General features: G+C 38.7%; 1 long non-coding RNA gene across 1 annotated transcript; it reads left to right on the forward strand.

Annotated features, from left to right (window-relative positions):
• Positions 1–340: 340 nt before the first annotated feature.
• Positions 341–8,350, forward strand: LOC148224940 (uncharacterized). Its single transcript, XR_015801999.1, has 3 exons — positions 341–701; positions 1,217–1,383; positions 8,217–8,350. It is a non-coding gene; the product is annotated as an uncharacterized LOC148224940 (long non-coding RNA).
• Positions 8,351–11,195: the final 2,845 nt, after the last annotated feature.

Below are 11,195 nucleotides of genomic sequence, written 5' to 3' on the forward strand. Positions count from 1 at the left end.
GAATTTACTTAAAAAGAAAAAAGCTTATTTCTTCCATGACAGAAATTCCCTTTTTATCAGCTCAAGATTGTTATTTCTATCATGGTGGAAGGCAAAAGAGTAATTTCTTTGTTCGTTTACTTTTTGTTTATTCCTTAATTCAAGTGAAAAACACATCTTAAGGAGACTGTGATGTCACTTGTGAAAGCATAGTCATAACACCATATTTGGGCCATCCAACTCATTTGGGCTGGAAATGAATTGACAGATCACCTAATCCAGCTCCTCATCTTCCACTGGACCAGATTGCTCTGAGCCCCATTCACCTTGGCCTTGAACACTTCCAGGGATGGGGCATCCACAGCTTCTCTGGGTAACCTGTGTCAGTGTCTCTCCACCCTCATAGTGAAGAATCTCTTTCTAATATCTTACCTAAACCTGCCCTCTTTGAGTTTAAACAATTGCTCCTTCTCCTGTCACTACAGGCCTGGTAAAACATTCCTGTCCAGCTCTCCTTTGTCCACTTTTCTATATTGGAAGCCACAATGAGGTCATCCTGGAGCCTTCCCTTCCCCAGGATGAACAGCCCCAGCTCTCTCAGCCTGTCCTCACGGGAGAGGTGCTCCAGCTCTCAGATCACCTTCATGACCTTCCTGTGGACTTCTGTGCAGACTAAAGGAATGTATGTCCTGTGCTTTATCTGGTCCCTTCTTCCCATGCAGGTAAATCTCAAGAATTAGAGAAGGGGCAAAGAAACACTCCTCTGAAATGGTAGTAGATAGAGGGAATTGTGCAAGCACAATCTGGACTGCTATGAGTCTGCTGAATGTGATCTGTTAAAATTTATATTGCTGCTTTTCCATTGAAAACAGTGAAGACAGTAAATTGCAAGGTTGAATTTGTTTTAAGTCTACCAGATGTAGCCATTTGTCCACCATTTCTGGGAAGCAGAAATGACTACACTTGGACAGGAAAGCAAAATCATGATCCAAAAGCAAAGAAGGGGATTTTGGTAGTATAATGAAGCACTTTTTCAGAATGTGCTTTGCAAGAGGATTATTTTAAAAATTGGGATTTCTGTTTCCAATTATAAAAAACCTTAAGAAGTTATTAGAAAATGCAAAGCTGTGTACATTAGTTTCAGAGGCACCATGGCTAATTTGTCTCTATATGGGAAAAGGTGAGGTGTTTTATCCTTGCAATCTGTATTTTTCTGATGGACCAGTCCTTTCTGCAGGTTCTTGCCTGAGATCCAGCATGTTACTTAATAACCTGAAGATTCCTGGTGGCAGGAGCAAGAGTTAAAGCAAAAACATGTCAGACCACCTGGATCCTAGTGACACCATGGTGGCTTGAGAGGTCTCTGCTCAATGCATATCTCTACTGCTGGAAAGAGAGGAGCAGGTGGGTCATGACATGTCCTCACTGCATGGGTGAGGGTCATGTTGAGAAACATGGATAACACTGAAGTGAGCAGCTACATCCAAATCATGCAGGACAGTGTTATATAGACACACCAGCTCATGCCAAAATACAGCCTCCATGTGAAAAGACATCTACTCTCTCCATATGAAAAGACATCTATTCTCCACAAGGTTGAGCAGCTCAAGCACAACACAGGGGCAACCTACATCTACCAGAGCTATTCTGTTTATGTTAATTTGAGCTAAATCTATCTCTTATGCCTTATTGCAGCATGTAGACATATGCTTTCAGTTTTTGTGTATATATATGATAACATTTATTAAAACCACCCATTTCTGTCTCCTTGTAAAATTGAGAAGTTTCAATTTTAGATGAAAATCAGAATTGAGGATGAAAGGAAGCCAGGGTAGGGATTTTCTGATAAGAATCCCATGCAGTCTGTGGACTGCTGTAGACTCTTAAGTTTTTCTAGGCTTATTTTCAGGTTTTTGAATGCTTGGCTCTCAAAATCCATGTACTAAATTGAAGTATCTGGCTGATGTTTCATTTGTTCAGAGTGTATCTGTGCTGACCAGCTTTGCAACTAGATTGAATGTTTGCTAAAATCTCCTCACCTGTGTACTGGAAAATGCCTCTTCTGAGAATTCTTCAAAACACATAGTCCATGGCCCCATTTTCTTTCTAAACTGGAATATGAAACAGAAAACAAGAGAAGGGTAATTTTACAAGTCTATGCAGTATTTTTACAAACAACAGTTCTAAGTTGCTCTCAATGAACAATTAATAGCAATGGATTTCAGAAACATATTCTACAGTGGTATAAACTACCATTTCAGTAGACATGGAAAAGAAAACTTCTCTTTCTCAATGGAAAGTTCTGTAAGAAATAAAATAGTGTTTTACTCTATAAAAAATTTCCTTGCAAGTAAGACCTCTTACATTTGATCCTCTCAAATATTTGTATCAAAAAAGGGTATCAAATTCCCACCGGAGCTCTGCTCTAAGTTTATTTGGATAATTTGTTAAGTTTGCCTGTTGATGGCTATGCTATGTCTGACTGTCACTGATCTGGCTGACTAAGCAGCCTAATTTTTTGGACAGGGAGCTGTGTGGAAACCATGAGGTAGGGAGAGGACAGAGTGAGATTCAAAGATTAGATATCTGCATTTCAGACTAGTGCATCTTAGGAAGACCCTTGAGAAGCAGTGGATACTCTTGTTATTCACATTCATCAGAGTAAATGAGATTGTGGTCTAGAAACACTTCAGGTTGTGTAGATAGAGACATCTGCATTTGATAAGTACCAACCTTGGCAATCATGGCAAGCAGTCACAGTAAGACTTTGCTCGGTTCTGTTTTCAGTACAGACATGAAGCAGAAGGAGAGCCTATATAGGAAAAGGTGTAATCTGTTTGTTGTTAGTGGTTAGATCTGTGGAGTGTGTGCTTGGAAGGTGTCAGATATTAATTAAGTACACAGATTACAAAAGAAAACAATGCATGATGTTTATGCTTCCAGGGTCTGAATTTCAATGAAGGTTTGGGATGAGGCTACAGATGCTTTGCCCCAGGCTGCCACCTCAGTTTAGCAGTTGATGGGATTTGCAGCAGTGCAAAAGGTCCAGTGTAGCTGATTAGCTTTTGTTTTCTGGCTCTTTTTCATTCTAGACTTGTGAAATGTCAAATGTCTTTATCAGGCCTCTCACCCTTAGTCCTGAGTGCAGTCAGGTACCTGTGTGAGTCAAGTCCGAGGGGAGGTTGCCCTTGCAAATGCCCAGCTAAGGCAGATGCAGGGAAAGGGACACTTGTCTATAAAAGCTTCCATTGTGGATGGGGGGAGACTGGGGGAGCTGCTTTGGCACTCAGGGCACAGTAATGGTTCCCTGCTTGCCAGTGCATGTCCTTGTCCCACATCCAAAGCATTTGGCTCCTGGGCTGAGAAGGAGCGTGTAGAATTCTTCTGTTGGTTACTCTGTCCCAAAACTCCTAATGGAGTAATTTTGAGACCAGTTTGGTGTTTTTTTGTTCTTTAAAAAAAATAACAACGAAGTCTTCTCCAGTTTCTCAGAAAAACAGGAGATGATTTCATCTTATCATGATTGCTGAATTTATTTTTGAGGTGGGAGAGTGTCAAAAGCTGTAATCTTGCACCCCTCCTTTAATGTATAACATCCTGATTGTAGTGGCTCTGAAAACTTAACAAGTATTCAAATATCCCTAACTAAAAAGGATGAGGGTCCACCATTATCCAGACTGCATGACTCATTAAAGTGAAGGCTGAAGAGCACAGAAGAGTGGCATTAATCACTCGGTTCTGCTACAGGAAGAAAAGCATTTGTGTGATACTTTATTTACAGCATACCACATGCAGAATTAGCTGATAGTCTCACAAAGATTCTAGAGATGATGATGACAAAGGAACATCCCACTTCTAAGTAATTTTTTGAGGCTATTTAGTTCAATTTCATTTTAGACTTTGCATTTTGCCTGACAATAATACACAAAAGACACTCAGATTCTTTTCTTTTTTGATGAAAAAGGAAAGTTTACTTTCCTGTTTAATGGCTTCTTCTTTCTTGGATTTTAGAATATGACAAAAACCTCATGTAAGTCTGAAAATACAGTTTCATGACTAGATTTTTTTAAGACCAAGAGAGTAAAAAACCCCCCCAAACTTATGACAAGGCTGAAGGCATGTTTTTTAGAGTAAGTTTTTTGGATGAGTTATCTTAAAGATACTTTCAGAGAAGTTATATGGTATTAGCTAAATTCGCATGCCACAAGCAGCTGTGCTATTAGAAAAAGGAAAAAAAAAAGGGTGAAGTAAAACTGGATGCTTAGACTGTCTGAAGAATACCTGGGATCAGAAAACAGAAAAGAAAAAGCAATCTGAATGGAGAAATGGACCAAAAGTGCTTTCAGTGGCATTGTTTCTGACTACAGGTGGTACTGGTGTATAAATTTGGTGTATAAATGTTATAAATTACCATTTAAGAAAATGTACCTGGTTCAGAATAAGATTACAGGTGATAGTCACTGTACCTCAACAAAGGATCTCAGAGAAGATGGTTAGAGCCCTGGACTGTGTTGGGCAAAGGTTCATGTTGCACAGCATTGTTTGTAAGTAGGGCAGCAGACAGAAAATCTCAGATGTGGTTGATACTACAAAATCCAAACACAGAAGAAAAGGGACTTGGTGCACAAAGAAGTGACAAATTCAAAGTTGATGGTACAAAAACCAACATATGGAGCTTCATATGCTATGGCAAACACCAAAAACTGTAGAATATGCTGGCATTTGAAAAAAATTAATATGGTTTGATTATTGTTGTTTTTGACCAGGGAGCTGTTGCAGAGCTTCTACTGGGAGCCAGCTGGGACTGATTACTGTATGGATCAGGACACACTCAACAGTGCAGAGCAGCCAGACCCAAACCCCTTGTGCAGCAGAGCCCTGCCAGACTCCCTGGCTTGGAGTGGCTGCTGGATTTCCTGTGGTAGAGAGCACAGAAGGATTCCTGTCTGAAATTGCTGTGTCTTGACTGGAGGGTGTTCAGATTTGTCCACACATCACCATTCTCACCTTCCATAAATCACTCCAAAGAGCTGTTTTAAGATCAGACAGAGGATTCTTGTCAATGTGGACCATGAGGTTTCTTTTGGTGTTGTCAACAAGCTTTTCAATTATTGTCAATTCAGATAGGGAGAGCCTGTGATAGCAACAGAAAATTTTGGATTACAGTTTTGATGACAATCATGGCCTTTTAGCTTCTAATGTGCTACTTTGATTTAAAATTAACTCTCAAACATTTCTGAATTTGCTGAAGTAAAAGAATGCTCTCGGTTTTTGCATAGTCTTCAAAATTTGCAACACATGCTAAACATATAATTCATCCGGTGATATCAATAGAACTGTTCTTATGCTTAGAAATGTACATGTCTGCAAGACCTTATTCTATATTGTCATAACTATGGAATAACACATAGGTGGAACTGGGGCTGATTTCACTAGTAAGCTGAAAATATTTTACTTTGAGTGGTCAGGTTCAGAAATTAATAAAAAATTCACTCATCTTTCCTGGGTCAGTTAACCAGTATCAACCCAGGCTTTGTGTAAAAACTTGATAGCATTTTCCTCCTTATGAAAGGTATATTTGAAAAAAAAGAATGCTAATGCTTTCCCTTGTAAAGTACTCATTGTCAGGATGAGCTAAACATATTCAGCCAATTGTGATTATTTTTTGTTTTCTGACCCACAGGAGTTAATCTGTTTTAATGATCACTTCCTACCTTTGCTGCCTGCAACTTTTTCTGTCATGTCTTGCTACTCAGCAGTCAATTTAAACTCAATATTTAAACTCGCTTTAAACTTATATTCTTCTATATTTGTTTACCTTTGCAAAATGCTTCTATTTTTTCAGACCTGTACAAGTATTTGTGTGCCTGAAAGCTTGTTTGTTTTCTCAGTGATGTAAATTGGCCTAATAGATTGCCTGTCTTTGCAAACTGGGAGTTTTCAACAAGAGAGCCTCTTTAACCAATTCACCTGAACTGATCTGAGTTTTATAATGTCTTCCAAACTTACATATTTTTAGCACAAAAAAAATCTAGAGTGAATTCTATATTATCATGACAAGGTATCTTTTTTCCCCCTGTCATAATGGCTTATTGAAGCTCAGCAGCATGTGTGCATGGTACAGCTTATCTTACTTTAGGGCTTGTAAATTATTTTGGTCAATTTGATTTCTATTTCAAGAAATTATTTTCAAGTTCATCTTGAGAAGACAACTGTTTTGTTAACAGAATTATTGACTGAAATCCAAGACACTGAATGAAGCACAATATGATAAAACTAACATCTTGTAAACATTTCTCTGTCCCTGATCAAAACCTTAATTAAATCAGAGCTGCAACACTAAAATACTTTATATACACTAGGTTCATGCTATCTGTGAATTATAAAAAACAGAAAATCATGGATATCTTAAGAAGGAAATCTGATTTTCTTTGGTCCCATTTTCTCACATAAAGCTTCTCTGGCACATTTTCCCTGTTGCATTTTAAATTGCAATATTCCAGCTCTTTCAAGCTCTGTGAAATAAATCACATATCAAGAAGTCAAGTATCTGTATCTCCTTCATATATGCAGTCTGTGAGAGTACTTCTATAGACTTCTTACCTTGCCAAGGAGAAGCATTTATATTTTTACCTTTATATTTATTCACAGTACAAACAGGTCTTAGGTAATGAAAACAGGGGCAGTGGGAAATGATGTGAACAAAAGGTACCCAAAATATTTACATAAACTGCCACCTGAGCTTCTGTAACGTGCAGATGTAACTGCTGTGGATAATAGAAATACCTGTCATTTCAGCTGTCAACATATCTTGGCAATTTTACTGAGTTGCCCTTTGGGTGCTCCATTTGTTGCAGTTCCTTGACTGGTCTTGCCTTACTACCTTTCACAGGAAAAATTAATGTCTCTGATCATTCCTTTCTACTCACTTCACATATTCATTCTGACTCAACTTTTTCTCTGACTCACAATCTGTTTCTATTTCCATAGCCCTGAGTGCATGTGAAACATGCTGGGCTAATGCAGGATGGCACAGGCGTCGCACTGCGTTATTCATACCTGTGTGAGTAACAGCCACTCACTCCTTGTACATGTGTAGTGACTCGAGAGCAGCTTCATTTCCTGCCTTCTCCCGTTTATTCAATCACTTCTTCTACAGTGCAGGGCATAAATCCTCTTGTTCTTGTGTCAGAAGGGAACTGCCTCAACGTAACAGGATTACATCTTCAGCCAACTTTAAAAGAATTATCAAGAAAAAGAGGGAAAAAGAAGTTTAGGAGTTCTGATGGACTTGCTATGCTCTCGTTAAATTAAGATCAGTAGCTGACCTGTAGGTGTTGCAACTGCTTCAAATATTGGGGCTTTCTAGAGGAAAGCCTACTGTACATGCAAAATCTTCTGGGTAGGTTCTCCTCATGGACCTATCTTATTATGTGCTATGTAAGATACAAAATTGCAGGGAAATTTTGAGCAAATTGTGTGACACTCTTGACATCTCTCCAAAATTCATAAAACAAACAGAAACTATTAGCAGAAGGAATATCCTTTTCTATACTAACATCTGTGAGCAAAGGGAACCAGGAAAGAGAAAAGATCTACAAAATAATCATGGGATTATCTATTACTTTAAACATGACATTAAGGTAACAAATTGGTTAGGTGTGGTTTTTGTTTTGGTTTGGTTTCTTTAATACTGGAACATTATTACATATAAATGTAAAAAACCTGGAGATTTCAATTTACCAGAATACTAACTCTACTTTTATACATAGATTATTAATTGACAACTTTGACCTCTTTGATACCTTCTATGGTCAATGATTGCTATAGAACTGCAGAATTAAATCTTCCAGGAGCTCTTACTGGCTATCCAGAAATGTGGCAACAGCTCTAGTTCAATTGCTTGGTGGTTAAAGAATATTGGTAATATGTGCTGTGTAATCCACAATGTTGATACACATGAAGTAACTTCATTACATGCAGTAACTCAGGTTCTTACCAGTGAAAACAACCAGGTGTAACAAAGAAATCCTGACATGCATGGAAGATCTAATGTTCAGCCTGCCTTGAAAATGGCATAGTCTGTCTCTCAGAAACTTCTGATGGACAGGAAAGTAAATCTTAAAATGCAGTTTTAAATATCCAGTTAGTCAAAATTAGAGGAAAATCTGGGGCTGGGTGTCATAAGTGCAGAAGTTTTATTATTTCAATGTTTTTGCTCTGCACTGTGTTGCCAGGGACAAATACATCATATGCCCTGAAGATGCTTCCCTGTAGTCACTGCAGCATCATACTGAGCACAGACTCCAAAAGCCTTGCTCATAGGAGGATTGAGTCCACTTGGAAACGTTGGAGATGACACATCTGGTAAATAGGTATGATGCTCTGGTTTTACAGCTCCAAGTGGGTGGATCACTGGGTGTCACTCTTGGGTATAGCAGTGGAGGGAGGGAGGGGAGGGGAGGCCAAAAAGAGCTTGATTGGGCCAGGGGGAAACCTCATTTCTTCACTGTAACATTGAAAAAGTGATATCATACAGCAAATATTATAGCAAAACATGATTTTGGCTTGCTTATTTCCATCCTCCCTTGTTTTACTGCAAAATACTTATTTTCTGGAAGTTTTGGAAGTTTGCTTTATTTGTTCGGGGTTTAATGTTGGGTTTTTTTCTTTGCCACTATGGTTACTATTAACAGTAATTAACAGCCACTGCAGTAGAGTATTTTGTCTTGCTCAAAATTATTGCTAAACAAGAATTGATCAGACTTTAAAAAAATTTTTATCTTCAATTTTCCCTAATTCTTCATCTTCAGCCCCTTCCAATTTGCCATTTGCTGAACTTATTATCTTTACAATAACAGCACAATCTTTACATACAGAAATTTTTGTCTTCAGACTGCTGTTATTTTAAGCTGGCCATATACTAATAACTGACAGAGGCTTGGTTTTATAGGAAATGTTTAAAAAAACAGGCATCAGTGAACATAGATGCAATCCGTATTTCAGTATAGCAAGCACCTACCACCCTTCCAAGTAATTTTCTGGATTATCTGAATGGCTTGGTGATCAAAGTTTAAAACTTGCTGGCTTTTCATGCAGGATACTACATTTTGTAGGACAACAAGATATGAGTTGCTTATGCTGGTAACTAAAGACATATGAAGCACTTGGATACTCCAATTATCTTCTGACTCATTGAAATTTGTATATTCTCTGTGGACCTCCTAAACACTCCAGTAAAAAGAGTAGAGGTAATAGATATCTGGGTAATTGAACTGAAGTCAAATACTTCATCTGGTTTCAGTAACATTTTTTGTGCTTCTTACTCTGGAGTTCTAATTTCTTGTTGTGAAATCATCTTGCTGGAAAAAAAAATCAAAACCAAACCACCACCAACAAAACTGAATAACACCCAAAACCGACTGTGAGAACCAGATTAAATAAATTCTCTGAATTGTGATTTTTTTGCTATGTATTAAAGTTGGTATTTGAGTGCACAGAACAAAATTAACTGGAGGGAGATGCCAGTGCATCACCTCACACCCTTTCCTTGGCAAACCCCAGGGACCTCTGGTGTTGACAGTATTGGCATCTGCTCTTCCACCCACAGTCTTGGTGACACTGGTCTTTGGCCACCATCCATGTCACTGGCCCATGGCCTCTCCCTGTGCATCCTCCTGAGCCCCAGGGCTGTTCCTGGGAGTTGCCAGTGCTCAGCTGTGGGGATCTTCCATCTCTGCTGCCTGGTATGAAGTTTTCCATCCCACCAGGGCTGCTTGCTCACACATCCCTTTCAGGACACAGGTGCAAGAGGCTGGAAGTCTCTCTGAGGGGTCTTTATATAACATTTAGTGTGGGGTTTGCACTCCTGCAATCTTCTTTGGGACTCTGGGGTACAGACATCTTCATACAATAAGCGTGAGCTAATGCTCAGTGCTGCACGTGGAGTGAAACCTGCCTCCAGGCAGCAGCTCTGCTGGAACTCTGGTGGTGGGAAGTGAACTGTCTCCCAACATTACCAGGGTATGGGTAATTTCTTCCTGTTTCAATATTTTCTTTAATGCTTGATAGCACTAAATAGAGTGCAGAAGACACTTAAGTGGTGCCAGGGACTTTGCACAGGAGTCTCGTAGCCAGTTCCAAATCAATCACTGCTCTTTGCTCAGCAATGATGACTGAGTTACAGTGACTGCATAGGCTGTAAACTTAAACCCCAGTGTCCTCTTACTGCAGCTCAAATATCTTTATTCTTTCTGGCTTGAAGATGAAACTTCACGTGGAGAAGTTCACTGACAAATTCACTGCTTTAAAAGGGCATAAGTAATGCTGTTTGCTATAAACATGTTAAACTGTTACATCACTATTTGGGAAGATAGTGATTATAGACTCAGAAGTGATCTCAGTCAATGAACAACAACTAAGAAAATGAGCAGAAATTTCTTGTCTTTATTTAAGACAAAACTTAACTTGAATCTGTGTCAGTTTATAAAGAAAGGCTGGCAGTGGGAGAAATTGTACATTGAAACAAAAAAATTCTGTAGAACTCTTCTCAAAAACGTTTGTTGCAATACTGAAATTCCTTAGCACACTGGGGAGTACTAGGGAAGATTCCTGAACATAGCTCAAGTCTTTGCAGTTAGATACTATCAGTCATTAAAGAAAAACATAGTTACTTGGAAAGAACAGAATGACATTTTGATTGAAAATCAAAATTACAGTAGAAGCTTGCATGGCTTCCAAGCCCCTTTGCTCAGCATTCACTGAGGTCATGATTTTAAATATATGTTGCTTTAGAAACTCCTGACAGAGCATAAGGTACGTTACAGCTTTTCTGCTCAAATGAACCACTTGGAAATGACATTTCATCTCCTGGAAGCAGTCATCTCACACTATCATTGCCTACATTTGGCAATAGGTTTTGAAAGATGCTTTCTGACTATCCTGTTATGTGGGTTCCTAAAACTCAAAACATGTTTGTCACCAGACATCTATGTCTCAAGGACACAGTGGCTTGCTTCTTATAATTTTGCTTTTATTTGTTGCATTCTTACCACTTCCAAAAAACCATAAATCAAGTGAAGAGAGAGTTAATTAGCCTTGGAATTAATTTATGGGTAAGCATGTTCTTGAAAGCTCTTAAATTCTCAGTGTAGTAGATTGACAAGAAAATAAACAGAAGCAGGAAATCAGAGAACTGCCATAGTGTATCTCTGATT

Source organism: Sturnus vulgaris, chromosome 2, assembly GCF_052056855.1.
Source record: "Sturnus vulgaris isolate bStuVul1 chromosome 2, bStuVul1.hap1, whole genome shotgun sequence".
Lineage (NCBI taxonomy): Eukaryota > Metazoa > Chordata > Aves > Passeriformes > Sturnidae > Sturnus > Sturnus vulgaris.